Raw genomic sequence first — 18,879 nt, forward strand, 5'->3', positions numbered from 1 at the left:
CTCTCAGCCTTTTAGTACCCCTTGCTGGCTTCTTAATTACACCTCCCTTAGGCCCTTGGGCCTTTATCTGCCAACAGATGGACTCCCTAACATTCCCTAAGTGCAAAGCCTATCCTATTACAGGCTTGACCTCAAGGAGTTGTGGTGACAACCCAAGACCAAGGGGGCCACTTCCCAGGGAAGACTCCTTCTGCTATTGATAAAACTAAAACATCTCCCACAGAGGTGCACCTTGTGTGAGTGCAATGAAGAGGCTGCCCAAATTGCCTATCCTGGGCTTCATGGGAGTATACCTGGTTGCATGAAATTTGATGCCATAAAAACCCTTCCCTCTTCAAAAAGGCATACAGGCAGGCCTCAGCAATCTCACCTGTGAAGGCTGGGTTAGCTTGCTTCAGGATATATGTCACATATCCATCAGGATTCCTGCTCCAACTTGTGGTGAGATAGTGTCAGTAGCCCAACTTCTTACTTGGGGAAAAAAAGAAAGGAATTGCATAAGCCTTAGAGATTGCTAGTTTTTTTCTTAGCTATTGTCAGTCTTGATCTACCTTCTCCCCCTCCAGAACTTCCTGAGAAGTAGAATTTTGGGCATATAGGAATACAGTTAGGTTACTTAGTAACCCCCTCCTTATACAGTAAACTCCTGAGATCTCTTCCCCTGCTAACAATGTGCTTATTTCTATGTATATTTCTTCATGTGTGAGGGGAAAGGAACATTCGCCTAACACTCCCTGTTCCCAGTTAACTTAAACAGGCATATTTCCTTCCTGGGTCAAAACAGTCTTCAAACCAAAACCCTTGAGCAATCCCATCAGGAAACCTAGAAAGGCATCCCTCCCATAAAAAATGAGGACCTCTCTCCACTGGAGGCTTGCCAAAGATGAGCACCGTTCTGATGTCCCACCCCCTAAGACAGGGACTTTGATGGCTGCCAAAGATATTCAAAGTAGGGGTACAGGTGAGAACCCCTCAAAATATTCCTAAAACAGGCAGTCATCAGCCCTAAGGTTCTCTTGGAGAAACATCTCGGCTGATCTTCTCTATTATTATACCAGAGAGGATAAGATATTGAGAACATCACCATCCTCACAACCCCAGTTCTCTGAGACAGAAAATTACTGCCTCTTAAGAAATAAACAGAATGTTCAGCAGAACATTCCAAGGTACAAGCCTGAGGTTTCACAGCCAGCTAAAGAATAGCTCAGGGCACCTTAGGGCATTCCTTCTACTGACCTTCTCACTCTGCCTATGTGCCAGTGCCCATGCCATGGCTATGTGCAAACCCTGCTCACATCCTGCCCACGGTCCTACATAAGCCTCCCCAGAGGCTTGCTGTCCCTCAGAATATTGCTTGCTGTCCATTCTTCATGTCCCTTGCCTCTTTTTTTTCTACATGTACCCTAGTTCATCATTGACTGCTCTTCATGTCAGGGCACATATGTCCTCACAGTTCACTGATCATAAACCATATTCACACCATTCAACAGTCCGTATCGAGAAAATACTTCACGAAGACCTTTCTCTGATGTGTAAAAACAAACACTTCCAGGCAAGTGTTGGAAAATGGATTTGCCTGGTGCCTGTATGTCTTCTGTGATTAGACATTAGAGAAAGACTTGGACTTCTTTGTGGATGATACTCTGGTATATAGGATCAACTTCGAGATCATATCCTATGAGAATGGAACCTGGACCAAGTGTAGTGTGTATGACAATGCCTCCTTGACCTTGACCTGGATTTTGGTCATGATCAAGAATGGGATTCAGAATGTTTGGAAACCCTTGATGGTCTATGAGATCCTGACCTGCTCTCTGATTTTACTTGAACAGGAGTTTCCATTGGAGATTTGACTGAGAGGGTGACTCGTTTACTTAACCAAGGACCTATTCATTCTACTTCACTCTTGCTTTCTACTTCTCTTCATTCTTCATTGCATTTTTCATACTTTGTGTATTCTTCTACAATTCAAAATAGCTTTAAAAATAAGAAAGTGATTCTAGCTAACCAATCTTCTGTTCAATTTTTTTCTCCCATCCAATACTAATTTTCTGATCCTTCAGCCTTCCTTTATCTTGATTTATCTTCAATATTCTTGGAAAAACAACTCATCAATTTCCTCATGAGCATTAACCCTGAAGAAAAAGTGAGTGTATCAGATGAGATACCTTCTCAATAAGTTCTATATTTAAACACTAAATTATTTTTTTAAAAAAATGGAGTTGTAGAGCACTCACCTAGCATGCCTAATCTCTGGGTTCCACTTCCAGCAAATCTGCCCTCGAAATTCTTCTCCTCTACCTCACATTCATGGCAGCCGGGAGTTCCTGAGAACTAAGTAAGAGACAAGTCTTGGCTGGAGGGTCAAAGGCCTAGTCACCTAGGTATTTTACTGTGGGAGGAGGAAGGCTATGGCAACAGTGGCTGCTGTGCAGTGGCTGCTGTGCTCCACTCCCTCTAGCTTGTATGCTCAGTCAGGCAAAATGGCCTAATATATCATCATTTCTTCTTCTTCTTTTGCTTTTGTTTTTGTTTTTCTTTTCTTTTCTAAGACAGGGTTTCTCTGTATTGCTTTGGAGCCTGTCCTGGAAGAAGCTCTGTAGACCAGGCTGGTGTCAAACTCACAAAGATCAGCCTGCCTCTGCCTCCAGAATGCTGGGATTGAAGGCTTACAGCACCAACATCTGGCTGCATTTCTTATTTGACTCTATCACCCACAAATTTTTTATCTAGTTCTCACCCTCACCCCCATTAAGACAGCAGAACCAGGAAAAAAGAATTCTAGCTTCCTTGTACCCTCGTAAACAGCAACAGCACAAAGATTTACCATGTGTATTTTATCAGGCTTCTTGCAAGTCAGTCTTGGTCTCTTGCTAGGTTCCAGGGGAGTACTGCCCCCTCTGTCTCTAGTACTGAATGAAACAATAATATGTCCAGTAAGACAGCAGAACTAGAACCCAGAGGTACAAGGAACTGTAGCAACCTTCAATAAACCCTGATCCCTGGAAAAAGCACAGGACCACTAATTGCTTGCCTCTTTTTCTAATTTGTGTGCACAACTTACTCTTTTCTGATTGTATCTTTCTTTCTCTAATTGATGTAATTCCCTTTGTTCTGTCACATACTCCATGAATTCACCACAAATGCCATTGATTGCTCTTGTTCCCACTTTTTAATTCATGCTTTCAATTCCTCTACCATCTGAACCAGAAACAAAACACATGTTATTTATCTCAAACCTTTGGTGTTAATCTCAAATGAAATAATTAAGATAGACTCTTTTCATTGTCATCACCCTTCTGATAGCTGAACCCACAGGATGAGTGAATGGAAACCAACTGAGAGTTCATTTAGACACATACACACTAAAAAGAAAAATAAGCAAGGACCTGGTCTGAAATTGGAAGAAGCACTGGGAATATCAACATTATCTAGACAGGGTGTATCATGAACAGAACTATGGAACCAACCGCACACACTACCCGGGTTTAAATATGGAGTCAAACTCTTAACTAGCAGTAAAGGTGGATAAGTTAAATTTCTTAATATCTCAGTTCTCATCACTACACATGGAAATAACATTAACCTATAGGGCTATTGGACAATGACATGAATAAATAAATACCAGTGAATACTACCAGATAGAAGTCAATAAAAGCTATTTAGTACTATTACTAAATAGAAAGCAATAAGGTACACAGCACTTTTGTAAAAGTTTGCCTTATGCTATAGGTGTAAATGTCATCCTATAATTTACTGTGAAGTCTTAACCCTAGTACCTGAATAAACATCTATTCGGCCTATTTGTTTATCCTGATCCTTATTTACCGTGTTACCCATACCTCATTGTTATTATCTGAAGACAGTTTTTAAGGTAAGTAGGTTCACCAAAACCAGAAAGGCAAATATAGTGTGTATTCACTCATAAGTGGATACCAGACATAGAGCAAAAGATACCTAACCTACGATCTATAAGCCCAGAGAACTTGAACCCTCTTCCAGAAACAGATGATGGGGGTAAACTAATAAAGGGACTAGACCCTCAATCAGCCGCCTACTTTATCAGCCCTCACAGGCTACAGAAAAGATATGTAGGCCTCTGACTCAGCATATGACACAAAGAAACTCCAGATCCCCTGGCCTGGAGCTTAGGGCTAAAACTGAACACAAAGAAACTCCAGACCTGATCCACCACCACCACCACCACCACCACCACCAAACCTCTTAGATTCTTGGTTCCTGGAAACTGTTTGGCCACAAAAGAAACCCCAGGGGACACCAAACCCTCCCCTGTAGTCTCCAGAATACAATTCTGAAAATTATTATTATCTATGAATAGGCCACCTGCAGTAAAAAGGCAAAACCATGGAAACCATAGAATGTTCCCTCTCAGCACTGACCAATGAGAATAATTGGTACACAGTTATTTCATGCCAAAATATGACTTTGAAAAATTCCCCTGATTGTTCCCCAAATAACCATCAATCAGAAACTAACCTGTATCTGTATCTATTGATGTAATGTTGTAATTTTTTGCCTTTAAAAACCTGACAGTAGACAAGGAACTCGCTTCCTCTGGTGGCTGCTGCATCATCTGGCTAGATGAATTCCCTGTCATGGTTGGATGAACAATAAACCTTATGCATTTACATTAGCGGGTCTGTCTTTCCCTTGTGGTCTTTGGGGATCCTCATGACTTGGGCACAACACAGATGGAAGCAGATGCAGAAATCCTCAACTAACCAATGGGTCAAGTTCTCAGTGAGGGTAGAGTGATAATATGAACAAAGGAGTCAAGATCATGATAGGGAAACCCACAAGATCAACAGACCTGAGTTAATGAGAGATCACTGACTCAGGTCTGACAAATGGGGAATGTGCATAAGACCAAACTAGACTCCTTTAATATAGCTAATAATGGTGTGACTGGGACAATATATGAGGCCACTGAGAGAGGGTCCAAGTCTAACACTACTGCACAAAATAACTAAGTGGAGCCTTGCTCAGTCTAGACACATGGGTGTGGGGGTGGAGAGGTGCCTTGGTCCTGCCTCATCAAGGTGATGGGACAGACTTAGTAGACTTCCTAGGGGAGGCCTTACCCTCTCCATGGAGCAGATAGGAGGATAGGGGAGTGTGGGGAGACAGAAGAGACAAGGGAGCGGGAACTGGGATTGGAATGTAACATAATAAATTAACAAAAATATTAAAAAGGGTAAGTGGATTCAACTATGGTCATTAGGGCAGGTCCAAAATGAACAGGACTAATAGTAATTAGGACACATAGGAAAGATGATGTGAAGACAGAGGAACAGTGGATGGCATAGAAGTCAGGAGAGACCCAACTCTATCCAAGACACCTTGCATTTGGAAGGTTGAGAACCATTGTTCTTGTGTTTGGTATTGTAAGTAATTAACCCTACATCATGAAAAGTTTTTTATCCTATAATTTAAAATGACATAGGAACAGGACAATCTCCAAATCTACAGAGAAAATCTGTCTAAAAAAAAATGACATAGGAATAAAGCAAAAATAATCCTTAAACAAGAGAAATGGAAAGAGGAATGAAAGCAAGCCACATTAGTTGGAATTAAGTAAAATAGTAAAAATTGATAGACATTCTCCAAAATGTGTTGTCTTTCCTTTTTTCAAACCCTTCCTTTATGCCTTGAATTCACAGAGTTCCACCTGCCTCTGGCTCCTGAGTGCTGAGATTAAAGGTGTGAACCACCAGCACACGTCTTAGTGCCCTTTTCCTATAACATGAAAACTGAGTAAGGGAATATTTTTAAGGCTTGGCTCCATCTACTCAGAAGTAGAAATATAGAACTTCCTGGTGAGTGTCTGAGCTTGTAAAAACCCCATGAGAACAGCCACATGAAGATCACCATGTCTGTACTAACCAGAAATATAAGGGATAAAACTATATCTCTGTTCCTGGCTATAAAAACGCTGGTCCCACAACTGAGCCAGTTCTACTTGAACTGTGTCAATCACTTGCTTTATGTTTTGCATTTCTCAATTATTCTAAGCCATACTTTCATATTCACTTCTTTACCTTTCCATGTTTGAATAAAATTACCACATGAAGCTGTGGAAGTAAATCAACATATCTTATAACATTATAAAAGCCAGAAGTCTAAGGTATGTACCCAAAAAATGTGACAAAATAGAACTTTTCTTTGCTGGCCCAAGACAGTAGGAAGTAGGACCTTGAACTGGACCCAGAAAAGCTCAGAGAGCACTATTTACCCAGTGCCCATTGGTTTTCATACCACATTTTGATCTAGTCATAATTGTAGCCGCAGGTTCTCTCTTTCTTCAGGTATTTGTAACCCATCCCAGAGATTTCAGGTTTGAGGACAGAGCCCTTCACACTCTTCTTCATGTTTTGATTTATTTACTTTCCAGCTATAACAAGGAAAGGCAGTGGTTACACCAAAATCATGAAAGTTAGCCTTCTATTCTCTCAAATGAAAATGTTTGGGCCCATGGGAAGAGAAAGCACTTTCATAAGATCCATTTATATTTATATTTATATCTTCTCTGTGTGGCACAGGTTGACTATTACTTAGCTTCCTGAGTGTTCAGATTATAGTTTACGTGTGTGTTATCACACTTCTTCATTGAGTGCTGAGAGACATGTGTTCATGCCATCTAAACATACACTATAATGCTGTCATTGCCATAGGATATCAGACTTTAGAGAATACAAATTTTTACTTGTTTTGTTGTTTTGTTTTGTTTTAAGAGTTATTTATTATATGTAGTGTCCTACCTGAATGTATGTTTGTACAAAAGAAGAGGGCACCAGATCTCATTATAGATGGTTGTGAGCTACCATGTGGTTGGTGGAAGTTTAACTCAGAACCTCTGGAAGTACAGTCATTGCTCTTAAACTTTTAGTCATCTCTCCAGTCCATTGTTGTGTTTTAAGACAGGGCCTCATTATGTAACCCTGACTGGCCTGGAATTCATTGAGATTCATGCTTTTGCCTCCTGAGTGCTGGGTTTAAAGGCATGTGCCACCATGCCCAGCTCAGGATTAAAATTTTATTTTTTGTATTATAATTAATCATTAGGATAGCTAAAATGAATAATGCTATTTCATGTGAAATGTCAATTACTGTTCTAAGAATATTTATTACATTTCTTATTCACACAAATGGTTTAGATTTTTTCCTAAATAAAAAGAGGGTCTGGGCTATGATTAGGAATCATTGGCTAGGGCCTATGATTCCTGATACTACAAGATTTGAGTTCAGCCTCTATCACTAAAAAAGCAAAATAGAGGTTTAGTCAATAAAGTATTTGCCACTCAAACAATAAGCACAATGCTGAGTCTGGAAGGGAATGCTGGAAATCTTAATGTTGTGGGATGTTTGATCACTATGTGTAAATGTGCCTGCCTATGGTACCTCATTGTTTTAAAAAAAAAAAAAAAAAAAACTGAATGGCCAATAGCTCAAAAGGAAAGGTTAGGTAGGACTGTGGGCAGAGAGAAAAACTCGGGGGGGGGGGGGTGGAAAATGCCAGGAAGACATGGAGGGAGCTGGGCATACAGAATGGCAGATCATAGACTAATAGAAATAGGTTTAGTTATAGGAAGTATTTGGGAACAAGGTTAAGTTAAAGGTCAAGCTTTCATAATTAAGAAGTCTATGTGTCATTATTTGGGGACTGATTGTTCCAAAAAAGTCTGAAAAGAAAATCCAACTAAATCTTAGCACTGGAAAAGTGAGACAGATCTGTAAGACTCAGTGGCTGACAAGACTAGCTTAAGAAGTGAGCAATAGTCCCAAAGAGAACTTAATCAATAAAATGGATATAGTAAAGACACTTGGAATTGAATTGACCTTTGACACATGCTCTCTCTCTGTCTCTGTCTCTCTCTCTCTGACGCACACACACACACACACAAACCACATACTAAACAAACAGATATATTACACATTGTTCTTTGTTTTTTTTGTCTTCACTTAGTATCTCCCTCCACTTCCCCTTTTTTGTTTGTTTGTTAAAGACAGGATTTCTCTGTGTAGCCCTGGCTGTCCTCAAACTCATTCTGATGACAAGGCTGGCCTCAAACTCAAGAGATGCCTGCCTCTGCCTGCCTTAATTCACACTGCCACTTTATTGAGAACTAAGGTAAAAGCTGTCAGTTTTTTCAACCTGATAAATATTAATGAGTTATTAAACTATAATTTGAGCACATATTCCCTGCTGTAGCAACTTCTGTTGTGCTTCAATGTTCTCCAATGAAAAAGGAAAGGCACTTTGAACTTCACACACTACATCTATTTCAAACCTTGTATCAGGAGTGTGTTATAATCCTTCATATAAAATATGCTTTGTTTATTAATATTGACAAACTCCTCATGCCTAGATTCTTAAAATAAGTGAAATTATTATAGGATACCTAGAAGCCCAGTGAAGTTTTAGGGGAGAATGAATGCAGGCAGCATACTTTTGTTTCCCTCAAAGTTGCCAAATGTTGTTGGAACAGGTTCAGCTCTTCTAAGATGGGGGCAGAAGCACTATCCACATCATGCATAAGCACACAAAGAATTTTACAGAGTTAGTGATCTTGTTCTTGCAGAAGCTTAAGTTTCTGATTTCTCTCCTTTTTCTGTTTTCTGAGAAATTCTACTTGATTGTGCAAATCTTTTTCTAGTCAAATAGTTGTCTCTTTTTCTTCCTGTATGAAATAAGATATGACTATAGTTAGGTTCAAGGATGGGAAGGAATCTAGGAGAGAATATGAATGACAAATATTTAAATTTACAAACAAGACAGTTTAAGCCTGGGATGGTGGCACACACTTTTAATTCTAGCACTTAGGAGGCAGAGGGGCAGGGGATATCTGTGAATTCAAGGCCAACCTGGTCTACAAAGTGAGTTCCAAAATGGCCAGGGCTATTACACAGAGAAAACCTGTCAAAAGAAAAAAAAAAAAACTTAGCTTATAGCCAACTAAAAGATGATATAAAGAGGATCACCTTGGATTTCTAGCTAGGAAAGGCAAATAGGACCTTATTTATTGCTTGACTTGTATGATATGGCTAAGAAAGACTTCAGAGTCCTGATCCTCCAATCTCTGTTTCAGGCACTGAGATTACAGGTATTGGTCACCATGCCCAACTTCCTTTTCCAATTTTTACTATAGTAAAATACTCCTAAAGATTATTGCCCTGTATTTAACATCTTTGCCATTTTTAAGTGTATAGTGTACTGGTATTAAATACAGATAGTCTCCAACTTAGCAATAAACTTCATGATTTTTCATCTTCATGGAACAAAAGCAATATGTACTCAGCAGACTCTATACTGCAAGTATAAACACAGCCAGTTTTTCACTTTCAATGCAGTACTAATACAAACTATGAAATACTTTTAAGATGGTCTCACTGGCCTTGAACTTTTGATCTTCCTGGCTCAGGTTTCCACATGCTGAGATTACAGACCTTCACTATTACAGCAAACAACAATCAGGTATGTACAACCTTTTGACACTGTGAAAATACACTGACATACACAGTTCATACCTGAGAACAGGACTGTCACTTGGAGGGTAAAGGCTTGTTGTCAAGCCTGACAATCTGAGTTTGATTTCCAGAACCCACACAGTAGAAGAGTAAATCCAACTCAAGCAACTTGTTCCCTGACCTCTACACGCTGATGGCATGTGAACAACCACACACCCACAATAAATTCAAATACAAAAAAGAAAAGAAAAGAAAATCACCTCTAACAATAAAGATCTCATGTTTTAAGATTTTATAATTTTTTTAAAAAATTGAATAGTTTTATAAATTTAATATTATTACTGCTATTTGTGTATAGTAGGGGAACATGCACTTTGCCATGCCATGCCATGCATATGAACATACACAGTTCATACCTGAGAACAGGACTGTCACTTGGAGGGTAAAGGCTTGTTGTCAAGCCTGACAATCTGAGTTTGATTTCCAGAACCCACACAGTAGAAGAGTAAGTCCAACTCTAGCAACTTGTTCCCTGACCTCTACACGCTGATGGCATGTGAACAACCACACACCCAAAAAAAAAAAAAAAAAAAAAAAAAAAAAAAAAAAAAAAAACCCTTTTAAAAAAAAAAGATCTCATGTTTTAAGATTTTATAATTTTTTTAAAAAATTGAATAGTTTTATAAATTTAATATTATTACTGCTATTTGTGTATAGTAGGGGACCATGCACTTTGCCATGCCATGCCATTGATATGAGTCATGGGACAGCGTTATGAAGTTGATTCTTTCCACTCATTCTATTTTTTTTTTTAGAAAGTTTCTCTGTAGATTTGTAGGTTGTCCTGAAACTCACTCTGTAGACCAGGCTGGCCTCGAACTCACAGAGATCCATATGCCTCTGTCTCCTGAGTGCTGGATGAAGAGCATGCATATCACCACCGCCTGGCATTTCTGCTCATTTCCATACGGGTTCTGGAGATTGAACTCAGGTCACCAGGCTTTTACACTTTATCCACTGATAGCATCTTACTGGTTTGATCTCTTCTTTTATTTTTGACTTGAGGGTAAAACTAGGACATCATGCTGACCAAGCTTTCACTACTGAATTGCATCCACAGTTAGATTAGAGTATTGAATTAATCCACAGGTTGGACATGATGGTGCCCAACACTAGGCTGTGTTTTTTGCATATGTACCATAACAAAGTATCAGCTACACTTTTCAGTAACTGAATTGAATCAACTGTACAATTCTCTAAAAGTTATGATGGGTTTTTTTAGAATGTAATCTAAGTTAAGAAGCAATTGTAAATATAGTAGCATAATCATCATGACCACTACCTTTAGAACTCATTTCATCTTGCAAAACTGAAATCATTAATTTGGCAAAATGTCCTCATTTTATGCTCCCACAAATCCAAATCTATTTTATTACAGCTGACTGTTTTATGTGCCAGAATACTTTTGAATAGTTGTGCAAGGACCAGAAAGCTTACTTTGGTTACCCAGAAGATGGTATGTCTAGTTCTTATTAACTGAATACTTATAATAATAATCCTATGAACACCTCTTTACCAATAACAACCCATTTAGTAGATCCTGCTCTATTCCTAGTGGATTAAAAAGGGAATAGAGTGAGTATTAATTATATGTTGTACAAACATAGTTTCACTTAGCATTATTAAAAACTTTCCATACATTCAAGGAAGACAGATGTACCAGTGTACTGCCAACTTCTCATGTACCTAATTTAATATTGAATGTTTAAGAAAACAGAGAAACTTTATGTATCAAATCTACATCATTTATGTTAATTTAAGGAAACTACTCTAATGTCACGATCTGCTTGAATGCTGTTCCCTGCCAGGGATCAATTATCCTTACCCTTCAAAGGAAGTCTGATTGCCAGACTTTCTCCATTTATAGACACAGGTAGTAAGCATTTCCTGTAACAGTAATTGGAACATGAGATCCAGTCATCATTATCTTTCAAAGCTCCCTATGTGTCCCAACTTTTCAGAACCATTCTGGACGGTTCAGTGGTATGTAGCTTTTGATTATTACAAGAGCCACAAAGGTTGAAGTTTGTCTGGTACTTCCTCTTTGTATCATAAGGTATCTTTGCCTCTTATGTACCCACTGTATTCTGTGGGGCTGGATGGTAGCACAGACATATATGTGAAGAAAAAAAAAAAAGAAAAAAGATGGACAGAGGACCATCTTTTGGGAGATAATGTCTACATTGCTTTTTGTTCTAAAGACTAACTTACAAGAGTATGAGCTTCTCTCATGAATGAATTTAAGTGTGCTGCATGTGAACCTGCTGCCCAGTGAAGTCATAAAAGGGTGCTCAATTCCCAGGACAGTTGTGAGCAACCACATGTGCTGGTAACTGAAACCAGCTCCTATGCAAGAGCAGCAAATGCTCTCAACTGTTCAACCTTTTCTCCAGCTGCTATCTTGTTTTTAGATATTTTGAAGACAAGGTCTTTCATTGGTTTGATGCTTAAGCCTCCAATATTCACCTATCTTTGCCCTACCAATGCTGAGGTTACAAGAATATGCCACCATTATGATTTTTCCTCTTGAGACAAGGTTTCCCTGGCTGTCTTGAAACTCACTCTGTAGACCAGGCTGACCTTCAGATCTGCCTGCTTCTGCCTCCCAAATGCTGGGGTTAAAGGCATAAAGCATGGCCCCGCAATCTGGCTTATTTTGCAAGGTGTGTGAGGACAGAATTCAGGTTCTCATGTCCTTGAGGGGAGGACTTTACCAATTAACCCATTTCTGCAATGTCTCCCTACCCCCTGCCCTTTTAAACAAAGATCCATGCCACCCTTGTCCTTAAAGTTAAAACATTATTATGCTCTACAAATCTGAAATACAGCAAGAAGTGCTTGATAGTTATTTCATATCAATAGGGTAACTTAACTACCTTTCACATTTATCATATCTATCCTCCTCTTACAAGAACGCTTTCCATTTGCATTGCTAAGTTAAAAACATATTCCTCTATCTTAGACCCCAATCAGTCCCCCAAGCACTCTGTACTGCCACACCTGAAATGGCCTCTCTTGAAACTCACTACACACAGTACTCAGCTCCTCCTGACTGCAGCTGTGGGCAATGAAACATGAACAAGAAGACATTATGGATTCAATTCTCGCTCTATACCTTATATGGATGGGTTCTGGTGGTTGAGCTCAGGTCTTCAGGCTTATATCATGAAGTTGCATATGCTTTTACCTACTAAGTTACCTATCCAAGCCCCTAAATATTTCTCTCTCAAAGAAAGGTTAAACTTAAAAGATACCATTACAGGCTAGAGAGATGGTTCAGAAATTAAGACCATTGAATGCCCTTCTGGAGGATATAGGTTCAATTCCCAGAACCCACATTGCAACTCACAAGTGTCATGTACCAGGTGCAAAGCTGTACATGGCATTATAATGTCATGAATGAATTGGCTGTGCCTTGCTGTAGATTCATGTACCAGACTGCATCTCTATAGTGGCTTCCTCCACTAGAGACCCATAACTTTTTGTCATGGCTGACACTCCAAACAGTCAAGACTCGAGACCTTCCACCTCCCACACGCAGGAGCATGCTGGAAACATGCAATTATGAGGTCAATGAGATCGAAGTCCCTCCAGGCACCAGGAGCTGGACAGACACAGACCAACCAGCCTTTTAGATCATCAGCCTCAGTCTGATGTCGTCCTCCTTCTCTAAGCCCAGACCCTCTAAAAATGAATCAATCACTACAATTATGCAGAGACAGTATCTTAGATCAAGTAATCTTAGATCAAGATTAGTGTGTTGAAAACATGATTGAAAGCTACCAGACTAAGCAAGGGTGGGTGGAAAAGCATCGTACAAGCGGGCCTCCATACCCACTCCCCCCAAACAGCTCTGCCATGCTGGGCTCTCCAGAAGACCCACTCAGGCATTCTCGCTAGCAGGCAAAGGTAAAGGCTAGATTCTAGTTTTAATTCCTCCCCAGGGGATTGGTCCTACATGCCACATGGCCTGTGTTCTGCACCACTATGGTTCCATCCCGGAGTATCATCTCAGAGCAGTATCTTCAGGGAAATGCATTATTATGTGGATTTCCTCACCCAGACCTGATTTTTTTTCTCAGACGGAAAAAGAAAAACTAAACAAAACACAGTTTAGATTTTCCAGCAGTCAGTCCAAACCTGAGTCCTCAGTATGCCACCAGAATATAGGTTACTCTAAATCTTGGGTCCCTCTAATTCTGCTAAATGTAAAGTATTTTTCCTGATGGGAACTGGATGGAGAACGCTAATATGAATATGTGCATAACCAGTGGATAGGAAAGCAGGGATGGTGTATGTTCAAAAGTTCTGTGTCTAAGGAGCAAAAGGGGCAATTAAAGAAAACACAAAGTTGCAGCCCTTACTCAGCCCCAGGCTCATTTCACCCTGAGAAAGCATGTCTGCCCCTCCACTGCCCACCCCTCTGTCAGTGGCTGGGGGCAGGTCTGGACAAAGTATCTCCTCTTCCTCTTCTGCACAAACAGGACAAGGGAATAAGATTTTCATTTCCTTGTGTTTTACTGCACATATCCTGTCTAACTGAAGTAACAAAGCCTGGTTATAAGGCTTGAAAAAAATAAAGACTCCAAGATGCCTTTATATTACCTAAGTTCCTAATGTTCTGATTTTTTCTAAAAGGAAAAAATAGGAAATGAAAGTCATTTACAAGTAACTTCTTAAATATTCATCTTCTTCTATAAATGAAGTGAGACTTTTTAGGGAAATAACAGTAAAGCAAGCAAACAAAAACCTCCTGCACTTTTCCATTCAGATAGAAATTTCTCCTACCCCCTACTGAGAGGAACAAGTGCACAGTGTAGCAAGGGAATGCAGGACTGCACTGGCCATCTCCATCTGTGGAGAATTAAATAAAAGCTAAGTTACTTCGTCCTTCTTGTATTCCTCCTTAATTACAAATCCAGTCAAAAATCAAACCTACTCGCTGAGACACCCCTTCATTTTCTTAAAGGGAAAATTTTTTAAAATGAAGATAGCACTGCTGATGCACATTTAGGGAGGACTAAGGCTTGGAAACCCAGAAGACATCTGCTTCCCCTCCAGGGTTCCTAGAAAAGAGATATAACCCAAGTCTTTGTTTAGGCGTTGACTGAGGAGCGAGAATTTAATACAAATCAGATGCAGAACACAGATTCTAAACAAGAAGAAAAAAAGAAAAAGAAATCAAGTTGATGGGTCATCCACATTTTTCCCTCCTTTAACAATGAATTTAGAGTAAGTTGTCTGGTGCAGATAAAAATTTTAACATGTAGAGTGCAAGACCCCCAAGAGTTTGGAGCCTGTCAGGGGGGAAGGCCCTTGCCCCCAAGAGACGAGACCAGACCACTGGATGCAAGTGTAAGAGGTTATTTATTGTTTACACAGGTACCTGTGGACGCTTCAGTCTTTCCGGGGACTGAGCATGCCGAGGTTAAATCTCAGGCAGTATGTATAGGATTGGGTTGGCAAGAAGCAGGCTTACAGAAGCAGAAGCATGGTTACAGGGATTTCATTGTTTCAACTAATTGTAGCCGTTGTAGTTAACCAAGTACAGTTGGTTATTTGGGTTGGGCACAAAGGATACAAAGAATTCAGTTATGACTCTCTCAGCATCCTGCTGACCTTGCTTTAGTCCAAGCTGCAGACCACAGATATCTGGTTGGCATTGGATGAGAGCAGCACCTGGTTCCATCCTGTACTTTTCTCATAACTTGACCTTGGCAATTAATGAGAGCAGCTCAAACAGGCAATAAGCATAGTGGGGGTCTTTCAAGGGAAGACAGGATTTTCCATAAGAAGGTAAGGCTCTCCCTCCAGGAAAAGGCTTTCCCCCCACACCCTCTCCTCCCTATGAGGTTCCACATTCTAGAAAACACAATTCTTTCCCACTTTTCTTGAAGGGACAGACCTCAGTCTTAGGAAGCATGGGTCCTACACTGAGACTCACGTGTATCATTGCAGTCCTACATGTTAATTTTCCTTGGCCCTGTGGAGTGGGGGAGGGGGCACCACAGATACCCACAGCCTCTGACCATCTGGAGCTGGTATGTGATAAGCAAAACCTGCAGGGCCATACATGTATTGGAAGAACGACCAGGTTTTTCTGTGTAAACTGAAGTGAAAACATGCCAGAGCTGGCAGTTCCCAGCGAGAAGGTGAGCAGCCAGGAGCCAACATCCAGCGGGATACTTTGAAGACAGTTTCCTTGAGAAAAGAGAGTTCAATGGCTTCCTAGCCCAGGTTCATAAACTGCTTGTCACTGCCTTATCTCCAGACCGGACATTTGGACTTTTTTTTTTTTTTTCATATAATGTTAGGTAGTAATCATTGCATCCCCTCCTAGAAGGCTCACTTCAGCCGAGGTGAGGAGACACTAGTTGGGGATAGGAAGCCTTAAGTCTAAGGTCTCAGAGCCATGTGATTCCTGCTTTTATTACATTTACCTTGCTATTCTGGGCGGCAGTGGGATAGTGTGTCCAGGCATTTGGTGAGTAGCACCAGATACCAATTTCTGTGCTCTCCTGAGCATTGGCTCTTGCCTAGAATCGAGTCAGGTCCCTATGTGGTCTGGCAACAGATTTGAGAACTTGGTTCTCCATAGTCTGCAGAAACAAAATGATTTCACTGGAAAAACCCAAGAGGCAAACCCCACAGCAAGAGGTGAGCCTAACTTGGGTGGGGGGGGTTGAGGAGGGGGGGACGAGGAGGAGGGGGGGTGACACAGGAAAGCTGTCACCTCTCTCCAGAGGCAAGACCTGTGGGTGGCTCAAGTTTGAAGCTATAGCTGGCTCCCAGACTGGGGGCCCCAGCAGGATTCAGGTAGCACATTGGTGGTTTCCTGTTTGTGTCAGGGGTGGGGTGGGGGGAGTGGTGGGTAGAATTTCTGCCTGGATGCAGTGTATTCTCCTAGACCTGGCCTGAGAGCAGCTGCACAGGACTGAGAAGAGGGGCAAAAATGCAGAGGGTGTGAGCTGGTGGAATCTGTGGACCCACCAGCCCTAAACTAGATTTTTCAGAGAGATTGCTTGCATTTGTAGAAAACTCAAAGTGCAGCCCATCCTTGGGACACTTAAGCTTAAGCCCCTGTGAGTCCTCTAAAACACACGGGCCCCTGTTGGGTGAGGGTTTTTTGTTTGTTTGTTTGTTTTGTTTTGTTTTTTAAATGGGACAAGTTCAATTCAGCTGGATATTTCCATTATTAAACCAGATTTTTCCACTGGTTAAAAATAATCCTTTAGTAGCTAAAAAATGTTGACTTCCTGACCACTAAGTGGCAATTCACACCATAAAGAAACTAGTGTAAATCTCTTACCATTCTAATTGCTTCAAGTTTACCAAAGAGCTGTTGGTTCCCTTTAGTCTGAAGCATTTTCATTCAAATTGTTGAAACAATTACCAGGCTTTTTAAATCCCACTGTAATTTGCTCTTCACTTTTAGGACTATCCTATTCAAAAAGACCCCCCCCAAATATATGTATGTCTTGCTCTTTTAATTGACGTTATTAAAGCAATCAAGTTTTTCTCCCCACTCCCCCCCACCCAAATCAGTCATCTTTTCTTCTCTCTCACTCCACATCACACCCCTGCCCCCAAGGCCTTGAACCTTCTTTAGCTGGGTGTTCCCTGGGATTGAAGTCTAGAAGAGGAGGGAGCTGGCATGCCTGGGCAAGTGCCATGTCCAAGCTCCTCGACAAAGCCACATCGTCCTGGAATCACAGGCAGGCAGCCAAGGCTCTGAGAGGCTGCATGCTGGCCCACCAGCTGAGCTTGGGCTCAGATGTCTAAAGCTGCACATGAGGCCCTTTTAAGGGGGCCCTCAATAGTGTGTGTGTGGGGGGGGGGTAGGCTGATACTTCCAGTCAAGCAGAACCTGGGCTCAAATCAGAGAAGTGAGGTTGGCCAGCAGCCCTGGTGGCTGGGAGGACATCCCAGGTCCTTGTCAGGAGTGGGGTAGGGGATTGCCAGTCTCCAGGGGTCTTGCTATTGTGCCTACCTGTTTTCCTCAACCTCCAAGTAAGTGACTGCAAAAGCAAAAGGATTTTAATGCTAAGAACCTAACCGAACCAGCTGGGACCTCACTCTGTTGGAAGAGTTAGGTGCCTGCTTATGATTGCAAGCATTTTAAAGGGAAAAAGGGAAAGAGAGGTTTGAGACAGCTCGTCTCAGCCGATAAGGTTTCCAAAGTTACAGAGATTTCATAGAGAACAAACTTTTTACAAGGCGGGATTGTTTAGAACACCTGCAAGGTTTGGGGGTTTTCTTTCTCTAGGAATGGCAGGCTTAGTGGCCTCTTCCTTAAGATAATGGGGAGCAGGGAGCAGTCTACAGAGTTGGTGGTGAGCTCCTTCTTTGTTCTTTTGTTTCCCAAAAACACCTCATGAGCTCTGCACTCTCCAGACTGGGAGTTATCTATATCTTTTTGGCAGAAACTCTTGTTCTTTCTAATTTTTCCTTCTTACCATGAGTTTTGTATCTTTTAGTTATTCATTTTCCCTTACATTGCATGTCTGGGAAACCCAAGTACAGGGCAGGGAAAACTGAGAAGGAAGGACAGACCCCCCCACCTCCTAGCTGCCACAGGTTGGAGGGGCATGGAAGGGAAGAGGAGTCTGCAACCAGGACTTGGTCTGCTATTCCAGCAGGTGAATCCTGAGGGAGCCAGGGACAAGGTCTCCTGCTCCTCCTTGGCCTAGCTTTCCCCTTCATCCTAGCCACAATCCATGGCCTCTGGCTCATTCTGCAAGTGTGTTTGCAGCTACTGTGGCCAGCAGATCAAGGACAAATACCTCCTAAAGGTGGGATGGGGATGGCACTAAAGCCCCAGAGCTGAGGCTGAGGCTCTGGTGACAAGATGAGCCTGAGGCCTGAGGCTCTGGGGACAAGTGTCCCACCCCAGGTCAACCAAGGCTCTGTAGACCCTCTCAGCAAAAGAGTCCACTCCAGAGCCCACATCGAGGAGGAGAAAGTGCAATAAGGAATCATTAGGATTTGGGCCTTGTGAAACTGTGTGCAGACAAGGGTTCCCCAGGTGTGTGCTAAGGGCTTGGCAAGGAGCCACTGATCGATCCTGAAACAAGTGCCAGTTGCCACGGTTTCTGTTTACCAAGCCTAGACCTAAACTTTAAATTCCTGTACTCTACAAATTGGTCCCTACTCTCCAATATGTGCATGTTGTTGTCTTCTTAGAGTAGTCTACGTAGGCATATTAACTGATTCACCTTCTCCTCCTCTCCCTTTATGACTAAAAACACTGTAAACTGAATTTAACTACCTCTTATTTGTGTTGTAATTATCGTCACAGTCTTGAATTTATTTACAGATATCTGCAACCTTCCC

General features: G+C 41.3%; 1 pseudogene; it reads right to left on the reverse strand.

Annotated features, from left to right (window-relative positions):
• LOC127214528 (protein regulator of cytokinesis 1-like) overlaps positions 1–18,879 on the reverse strand; it is a 99,957-nt pseudogene that overhangs the window by 51,959 nt on the left and 29,119 nt on the right.

This window comes from Phodopus roborovskii, unplaced genomic scaffold, assembly GCF_943737965.1.
Source record: "Phodopus roborovskii unplaced genomic scaffold, PHOROB, whole genome shotgun sequence".
Lineage (NCBI taxonomy): Eukaryota > Metazoa > Chordata > Mammalia > Rodentia > Cricetidae > Phodopus > Phodopus roborovskii.